Raw genomic sequence first — 8,903 nt, forward strand, 5'->3', positions numbered from 1 at the left:
TTTTGCCGCCACTATTGGAAGTTGAATCTTTTGCAATCACCATTAAATAACCGATTACCATAATTTACAGAATGAAAGAAAGGCGAAACACACTTCAATAACGCATTTTACGCTTTGTAAGTAATGAACTGTTTACCATATTTCATTTTGCAGATTGCATTTTAGGAACCTCGTTTAAAATCTTAATTGCTTATGAAAGCAGAAATCTGGGGCATCTTTTTTAAAAATTAACAGGATTGGTCAATGCACAGCATAAACTGCTGGCGAATGTAACTTTTCCGCCAGCAGTCGAACCGGGTATTTGTCGCTTCTGACGTGAACGTGACAACCGCTACACTACGAAAAACTTTGCGTCACTGCTCGCAGAGAATAGAATCAGTAGTGAACAAAACATCACACGGTGCTCATTTTCAGATACAATGCAGTCAACGTTTACATCAAGTGAAATAACTTTTTAGTGAAATGATGTGGAAGTATGTGTTACTCGTATTTGTGCCTCTAATTAAATGTTGTGGCGTTTGACTCCCGTTCATGTCTGTTCTTCCTCTGTTGATAAAGAAAGGAGGGCATTCGTTGACCAGACTGCACTGCGGCTGATTTTGTGAGCTCATCCTTTATATTGAGTGATGCTGTTTAAGGTGAACCAATCAGCACAGAGGGTGTTCACTGGTCAGTTCCCCTGTGTTGACTGTATTTGCACAGCGGTTCCCGTAGTGTAGTGGTTATCACGTTCGTTTTACACGCGAAAAGTCCCCGGTTCGAGCCCGGGCGGGAGCATTATGTTTAAACTTGCTATGGATGAAAGGCCAGCGGGTTTGTTCCAAATGAGAAAAGAAAATTGCTGTAAATCTGAAATCGAAACGGAAAATGCTGGAAATTATCAGGAGGTAAGTCAGTAATGTGGAAAAAAATGCATAGTGAACCTTAATTAACCATCGTTAGAACTGGGAACGGAAGAGATGTATGGTGAGATTATTCTCTTGTCAATAGGGCTAAGCGGCTTCCCTCTTATTCTTTAATTTTTCTTTATTTCGCTTCACTAATCAGATACATTTGAGTGAGCGAAAACTGACCCACAGTGAGGCTCATTTCATCTTTTGTTCCCTTTTAATCCCTGGAATCTCTGATGCCCTGAAGTTCAGAAATGTAATTCATTAATCTGCAGGGTGGCCGTCAGTAAGAAAACTTTTCTGTCTGGATCCGGGAGAGGAGCGCGTTTAGGCTCAAGATTGCTGCTACTGTCGATAGATTTTTGTGGATAAGGTTATTAAGGGTTACGGAAAAAAAGCGGGTAAATGAAGTGTTGATACAGCCCAGTCCAGATCTAATTGAATGGCGCAACAGGCTCGAGGGGCTGAATGGCTTCCTCCTATTCCTATGGAGTCGATGCAGTGCACCCGAGTGCTGGAGTGTTTCCGGTGTGTAGTGGTTATCGCATTCCGCTAACACACGAAAACTCAACGGTTTGAAAGTGGGTGGAGGCAATTTAATGCCGTTTCTCCATTCAAGTTTATTAAATATGAAAATTGGAATAATTTGCATGCTTGGTTCAGTGTAAATAAAATACGCATTGACAGGCGACTTATACCTTTCAAATGGCAGCGTTACAGTGAGTGAAGTAATTCTCAATGATATTTCCCATATAGGACACAGATAGCGGGACTTTAAGGAGGATTTGGGGAAAGTTGGCGCTGATTTAGAGAATCTCCCCTCGCGTGTCGCGGACTAAAGAGGTCGGTCATATTTTATTTCAAAATTGAGGCTGAGAAGTTTCTCATTGAGAATGTGGAAGCAGAACAATAAAGATTAATAGGAAAACACAAGGTCAGCGACAGGATTCAAATTGGAGTTTCAATCGTTCCAACTGTGTGTCCTTTCAATAAGTAATATAAAAGCGCGTCTGTAAAAATGTCCGCACCATGTTATGATTCAGGAAACTGAGACGGGAGTAGAAATAGAGAAATAAAAGCACATGGATATGGAGAAGAGGAAGAGAGAAGGGGCAAATACTGTTTCCACGCAGAACTAATGCCGGGACTCCTCTGCTGCACCTGGGGCGGCCTCCTGCAGCCCGGATACATTAACGTCCTAACAGCTCATTAACTGTAGGAGTGGGACCGGGCGGCGCTTCAGAAGACAGGTCGAAAAGGCAAAGACACTGTCTCGATCTCAGGTGCTCTGATCATGAAGAATGGCCACACACACAAATTCTTTTATCAATGGTTAGATCCTCACTCGGCTAGGTTTGAACCAGCGTTCTCGGGGTTCGATTTTCACTTCGGTGGTTGTTTAAATTTCCGAGAAGTCCGCGGTTCAAATCACAAAGGAGCGCTCGTTTTGCCGCCACTATTGGAAGTTGAATCTTTTGCAATCACCATTAAATAACCGATTACCATAATTTACAGAATGAAAGAAAGGCGAAACACACTTCAATAACGCATTTTACGCTTTGTAAGTAATGAACTGTTTACCATATTTCATTTTGCAGATTGCATTTTAGGAACCTCGTTTAAAATCTTAATTGCTTATGAAAGCAGAAATCTGGGGCATCTTTTTTAAAAATTAACAGGATTGGTCAATGCACAGCATAAACTGCTGGCGAATGTAACTTTTCCGCCAGCAGTCGAACCGGGTATTTGTCGCTTCTGACGTGAACGTGACAACCGCTACACTACGAAAAACTTTGCGTCACTGCTCGCAGAGAATAGAATCAGTAGTGAACAAAACATCACACGGTGCTCATTTTCAGATACAATGCAGTCAACGTTTACATCAAGTGAAATAACTTTTTAGTGAAATGATGTGGAAGTATGTGTTACTCGTATTGGTGCCTGTAATTAAATGTTGTGGCGTTTGACTCCCGTTCATGTCTGTTCTTCCTCTGTTGATAAAGAAAGGAGGGCATTCGTTGACCAGACTGCACTGCGGCTGATTTTGTGAGCTCATCCTTTATATTGAGTGATGCTGTTTAAGGTGAACCAATCAGCACAGAGGGTGTTCACTGGTCAGTTCCCCTGTGTTGACCGTATTTGCCCAGCGGTTCCCGTAGTGTAGTGGTTATCACGTTCGTTTTACACGCGAAAAGTCCCCGGTTCGAGCGCGGGCGGGAGCATTATGTTTAAACTTGCTATGGATGAAAGGCCAGCGGGTTTATTCCAAATGAGAAATGTAAATCTGAAATCGAAACGGAAAATGCTGGAAATTATCAGGAGGTAAGTCAGTAATGTGGAAAAAAATACATAGTGAACCTTAATTAACCATCGTTAGAACTGGGAACGGAAGAGATGTATGGTGAGATTATTCTCTTGTCAATAGGGCTAAGCGGCTTCCCTCTTATTCTTTAATTTTTCTTTATTTCGCTTCACTAATCAGATACATTTGAGTGAGCGAAAACTGACCCACAGTGAGGCTCATTTCATCTTTTGTTCCCTTTTAATCCCTGGAATCTCTGATGCCCTGAAGTTCAGAAATGTAATTCATTAATCTGCAGGGTGGCCGTCAGTAAGAAAACTTTTCTGTCTGGATCCGGGAGAGGAGCGCGTTTAGGCTCAAGATTGCTGCTACTGTCGATAGATTTTTGTGGATAAGGTTATTAAGGGTTACGGAAAAAAAGCGGGTAAATGAAGTGTTGATACAGCCCAGTCCAGATCTAATTGAATGGCGCAACAGGCTCGAGGGGCTGAATGGCTTCCTCCTATTCCTATGGAGTCGATGCAGTGCACCCGAGTGCTGGAGTGTTTCCGGTGTGTAGTGGTTATCGCATTCCGCTAACACACGAAAACTCAACGGTTTGAAAGTGGGTGGAGGCAATTTAATGCCGTTTCTCCATTCAAGTTTATTAAATATGAAAATTGGAATAATTTGCATGCTTGGTTCAGTGTAAATAAAATACGCATTGACAGGCGACTTATACCTTTCAAATGGCAGCGTTACAGTGAGTGAAGTAATTCTCAATGATATTTCCCATATAGGACACAGATAGCGGGACTTTAAGGAGGATTTGGGGAAAGTTGGCGCTGATTTAGAGAATCTCCCCTCGCGTGTCGCGGACTAAAGAGGTCGGTCATATTTTATTTCAAAATTGAGGCTGAGAAGTTTCTCATTGAGAATGTGGAAGCAGAACAATAAAGATTAATAGGAAAACACAAGGTCAGCGACAGGATTCAAATTGGAGTTTCAATCGTTCCAACTGTGTGTCCTTTCAATAAGTAATATAAAAGCGCGTCTGTAAAAATGTCCGCACCATGTTATGATTCAGGAAACTGAGACGGGAGTAGAAATAGAGAAATAAAAGCACATGGATATGGAGAAGAGGAAGAGAGAAGGGGCAAATACTGTTTCCACGCAGAACTAATGCCGGGACTCCTCTGCTGCACCTGGGGCGGCCTCCTGCAGCCCGGATACATTAACGTCCTAACAGCTCATTAACTGTAGGAGTGGGACCGGGCGGCGCTTCAGAAGACAGGTCGAAAAGGCAAAGACACTGTCTCGATCTCAGGTGCTCTGATCATGAAGAATGGCCACACACACAAATTCTTTTATCAATGGTTAGATCCTCACTCGGCTAGGTTTGAACCAGCGTTCTCGGGGTTCGATTTTCACTTCGGTGGTTGTTTAAATTTCCGAGAAGTCCGCGGTTCAAATCACAAAGGAGCGCTCGTTTTGCCGCCACTATTGGAAGTTGAATCTTTTGCAATCACCATTAAATAACCGATTACCATAATTTACAGAATGAAAGAAAGGCGAAACACACTTCAATAACGCATTTTACGCTTTGTAAGTAATGAACTGTTTACCATATTTCATTTTGCAGATTGCATTTTAGGAACCTCGTTTAAAATCTTAATTGCTTATGAAAGCAGAAATCTGGGGCATCTTTTTAAAAAATTAACAGGATTGGTCAATGCACAGCATAAACTGCTGGCGAATGTAACTTTTCCGCCAGCAGTCGAACCGGGTATTTGTCGCTTCTGACGTGAACGTGACAACCGCTACACTACGAAAAACTTTGCGTCACTGCTCGCAGAGAATAGAATCAGTAGTGAACAAAACATCACACGGTGCTCATTTTCAGATACAATGCAGTCAACGTTTACATCAAGTGAAATAACTTTTTAGTGAAATGATGTGGAAGTATGTGCTACTCGTATTTGTGCCTCTAATTAAATGTTGTGGCGTTTGACTCCCGTTCATGTCTGTTCTTCCTCTGTTGATAAAGAAAGGAGGGCATTCGTTGACCAGACTGCACTGCGGCTGATTTTGTGAGCTCATCCTTTATATTGAGTGATGCTGTTTAAGGTGAACCAATCAGCACAGAGGGTGTTCACTGGTCAGTTCCCCTGTGTTGACCGTATTTGCACAGCGGTTTCCGTAGTGTAGTGGTTATCACGTTCGTTTTACACGCGAAAAGTCCCCGGTTCGAGCCCGGGCGGGAGCATTATGTTTAAACTTGCTATGGATGAAAGGCCAGCGGGTTTGTTCCAAATGAGAAAAGAAAATTGCTGTAAATCTGAAATCGAAACGGAAAATGCTGGAAATTATCAGGAGGTAAGTCAGTAATGTGGAAAAAAATACATAGTGAACCTTAATTAACCATCGTTAGAACTGGGAACGGAAGAGATGTATGGTGAGATTATTCTCTTGTCAATAGGGCTAAGCGGCTTCCCTCTTATTCTTTAATTTTTCTTTATTTCGCTTCACTAATCAGATACATTTGAGTGAGCGAAAACTGACCCACAGTGAGGCTCATTTCATCTTTTGTTCCCTTTTAATCCCTGGAATCTCTGATGCCCTGAAGTTCAGAAATGTAATTCATTAATCTGCAGGGTGTCCGTCAGTAAGAAAACTTTTCTGTCTGGATCCGGGAGAGGAGCGCGTTTAGGCTCAAGATTGCTGCTACTGTCGATAGATGTTTGTGGATAAGGTTATTAAGGGTTACGGAAAAAAAGCGGGTAAATGAAGTGTTGATACAGCCCAGTCCAGATCTAATTGAATGGCGCAACAGGCTCGAGGGGCTGAATGGCCTCCTCCTATTCCTATGGAGTCGATGCAGTGCACCCGAGTGCTGGAGTGTTTCCGGTGTGTAGTGGTTATCGCATTCCGCTAACACACGAAAACTCAACGGTTTGAAAGTGGGTGGAGGCAATTTAATGCCGTTTCTCCATTCAAGTTTATTAAATATGAAAATTGGAATAATTTGCATGCTTGGTTCAGTGTAAATAAAATACGCATTGACAGGCGACTTATACCTTTCAAATGGCAGCGTTACAGTGAGTGAAGTAATTCTCAATGATATTTCCCATATAGGACACAGATAGCGGGACTTTAAGGAGGATTTGGGGAAAGTTGGCGCTGATTTAGAGAATCTCCCCTCGCGTGTCGCGGACTAAAGAGGTCGGTCATATTTTATTTCAAAATTGAGGCTGAGAAGTTTCTCATTGAGAATGTGGAAGCAGAACAATAAAGATTAATAGGAAAACACAAGGTCAGCGACAGGATTCAAATTGGAGTTTCAATCGTTCCAACTGTGTGTCCTTTCAATAAGTAATATAAAAGCGCGTCTGTAAAAATGTCCGCACCATGTTATGATTCAGGAAACTGAGACGGGAGTAGAAATAGAGAAATAAAAGCACATGGATATGGAGAAGAGGAAGAGAGAAGGGGCAAATACTGTTTCCACGCAGAACTAATGCCGGGACTCCTCTGCTGCGCCTGGGGCGGCCTCCTGCAGCCCGGATACATTAACGTCCTAACAGCTCATTAACTGTAGGAGTGGGACCGGGCGGCGCTTCAGAAGACAGGTCGAAAAGGCAAAGACACTGTCTCGATCTCAGGTGCTCTGATCATGAAGAATGGCCACACACACAAATTCTTTTATCAATGGTTAGATCCTCACTCGGCTAGGTTTGAACCAGCGTTCTCGGGGTTCGATTTTCACTTCGGTGGTTGTTTAAATTTCCGAGAAGTCCGCGGTTCAAATCACAAAGGAGCGCTCGTTTTGCCGCGACTATTGGAAGTTGAATCTTTTGCAATCACCATTAAATAACCGATTACCATAATTTACAGAATGAAAGAAAGGCGAAACACACTTCAATAACGCATTTTACGCTTTGTAAGTAATGAACTGTTTACCATATTTCATTTTGCAGATTGCATTTTAGGAACCTCGTTTAAAATCTTAATTGCTTATGAAAGCAGAAATCTGGGGCATCTTTTTTAAAAATTAACAGGATTGGTCAATGCACAGCATAAACTGCTGGCGAATGTAACTTTTCCGCCAGCAGTCGAACCGGGTATTTGTCGCTTCTGACGTGAACGTGACAACCGCTACACTACGAAAAACTTTGCGTCACTGCTCGCAGAGAATAGAATCAGTAGTGAACAAAACATCACACGGTGCTCATTTCCAGATACAATGCAGTCAACGTTTACATCAAGTGAAATAACTTTTTAGTGAAATGATGTGGAAGTATGTGCTACTCGTATTTGTGCCTCTAATTAAATGTTGTGGCGTTTGACTCCCGTTCATGTCTGTTCTTCCTCTGTTGATAACGAAAGGAGGGCATTCGTTGACCAGACTGCACTGCGGCTAATTTTGTGAGCTCATCCTTTATATTGAGTGATGCTGTTTAAGGTGAACCAATCAGCACAGAGGGTGTTCACTGGTCAGTTCCCCTGTGTTGACTGTATTTGCACAGCGGTTCCCGTAGTGTAGTGGTTATCACGTTCGCTTTACACGCGAAAGGTCACCGGTTCGAGCCCGGGCGGGAGCATTATGTTTAAACTTGCTGTTCCAAATGAGAAAAGAAAGTTGCTGTAAATCTGAAATCGTAAACGGAAAATGCTGGAAATTATCAGGAGGTCAGTCAGTAATGTGGAAAAAAATACATAGTGAACCTTTCAGGTCAATTAACCATCGTTAGAAATGGGAACGGAAGAGATGTATGGTGAGATTATTCTCTTGTCAATAGGGCTAAGCGGCTTCCCTCTTATTCTTTAAGTTTTCTTTATTTCGCTTCACTAATCAGATACATTTGAGTGAGCGAAAACTGACCCACAGTGAGGCTCATTTCATCTTTTGTTCCCTTTTAATCCCTGGAATCTCTGATGCGCTGAAGTTCAGAAATGTAATTCATTAATCTGCAGGGTGGCCGTCAGTAAGAAAACTTTTCTGTCTGGATCCGGGAGAGGAGCGCGTTTAGGCTCAAGATTGCTGCTACTGTCGATAGATTTTTGTGGATAAGGTTATTAAGGGTTACGGAAAAAAAGCGGGTAAATGAAGTATTGATACAGCCCAGTCCTGATCTAATTGAATGGCGCAACAGGCTCGAGGGGCTGAATGGCCTCCTCCTATTCCTATGGAGTCGATGCAGTGCACCCGAGTGCTGGAGTTTTTCCGGTGTGTAGTGGTTATCGCATTCCGCTAACACACGAAAACTCAACGGTTTGAAAGTGGGTGGAGGCAATTTAATGCCGTTTCTCCATTCAAGTTTATTAAATATGAAAATTGGAATAATTTGCATGCTTGGTTCAGTGTAAATAAAATACGCATTGACAGGCGACTTATACCTTTCAAATGGCAGCGTTACAGTGAGTGAAGTAATTCTCAATGATATTTCCCATATAGGACACAGATAGCGGGACTTTAAGGAGGATTTGGGGAAAGTTGGCGCTGATTTAGAGAATCTCCCCTCGCGTGTCGCGGACTAAAGAGGTCGGTCATATTTTATTTAAAAATTGAGGCTGAGAAGTTTCTCATTGAGAATGTGGAAGCAGAACAATAAAGATTAATAGGAAAACACAAGGTCAGCGACAGGATTCAAATTGGAGTTTCAATCGTTCCAACGGTGTGTCCTTTCAATAAGTAATATAAAAGCGCGTCTGTAAAAATGTCCGCACCATGT

At 42.3% G+C, this 8,903-nt stretch overlaps 4 non-coding genes across 4 annotated transcripts; all 4 read left to right on the forward strand.

Annotated features, from left to right (window-relative positions):
• The first annotated feature begins 704 nt into the window (after nt 1-704).
• On the forward strand, nt 705-777 carry trnav-uac (transfer RNA valine (anticodon UAC)). The gene has a single exon. It is a non-coding gene; the product is annotated as a tRNA-Val (tRNA).
• Nucleotides 778-3,039: 2,262 nt separating this feature from the next.
• On the forward strand, nt 3,040-3,112 carry trnav-uac (transfer RNA valine (anticodon UAC)). Its single transcript has one exon. It is a non-coding gene; the product is annotated as a tRNA-Val (tRNA).
• Nucleotides 3,113-5,364: 2,252 nt separating this feature from the next.
• On the forward strand, nt 5,365-5,437 carry trnav-uac (transfer RNA valine (anticodon UAC)). Its single transcript has one exon. It is a non-coding gene; the product is annotated as a tRNA-Val (tRNA).
• Nucleotides 5,438-7,699: 2,262 nt separating this feature from the next.
• trnav-uac (transfer RNA valine (anticodon UAC)) lies at nt 7,700-7,772 on the forward strand. Its single transcript has one exon. It is a non-coding gene; the product is annotated as a tRNA-Val (tRNA).
• The last annotated feature ends 1,131 nt before the right edge of the window (nt 7,773-8,903 follow it).

Source organism: Somniosus microcephalus, unplaced genomic scaffold (assembly GCF_052327205.1).
Source record: "Somniosus microcephalus isolate GS21.2 unplaced genomic scaffold, FLI_Smic_1.0 unresolved_chr4, whole genome shotgun sequence".
Taxonomy (NCBI): Eukaryota; Metazoa; Chordata; class Chondrichthyes; order Squaliformes; family Somniosidae; genus Somniosus; species Somniosus microcephalus.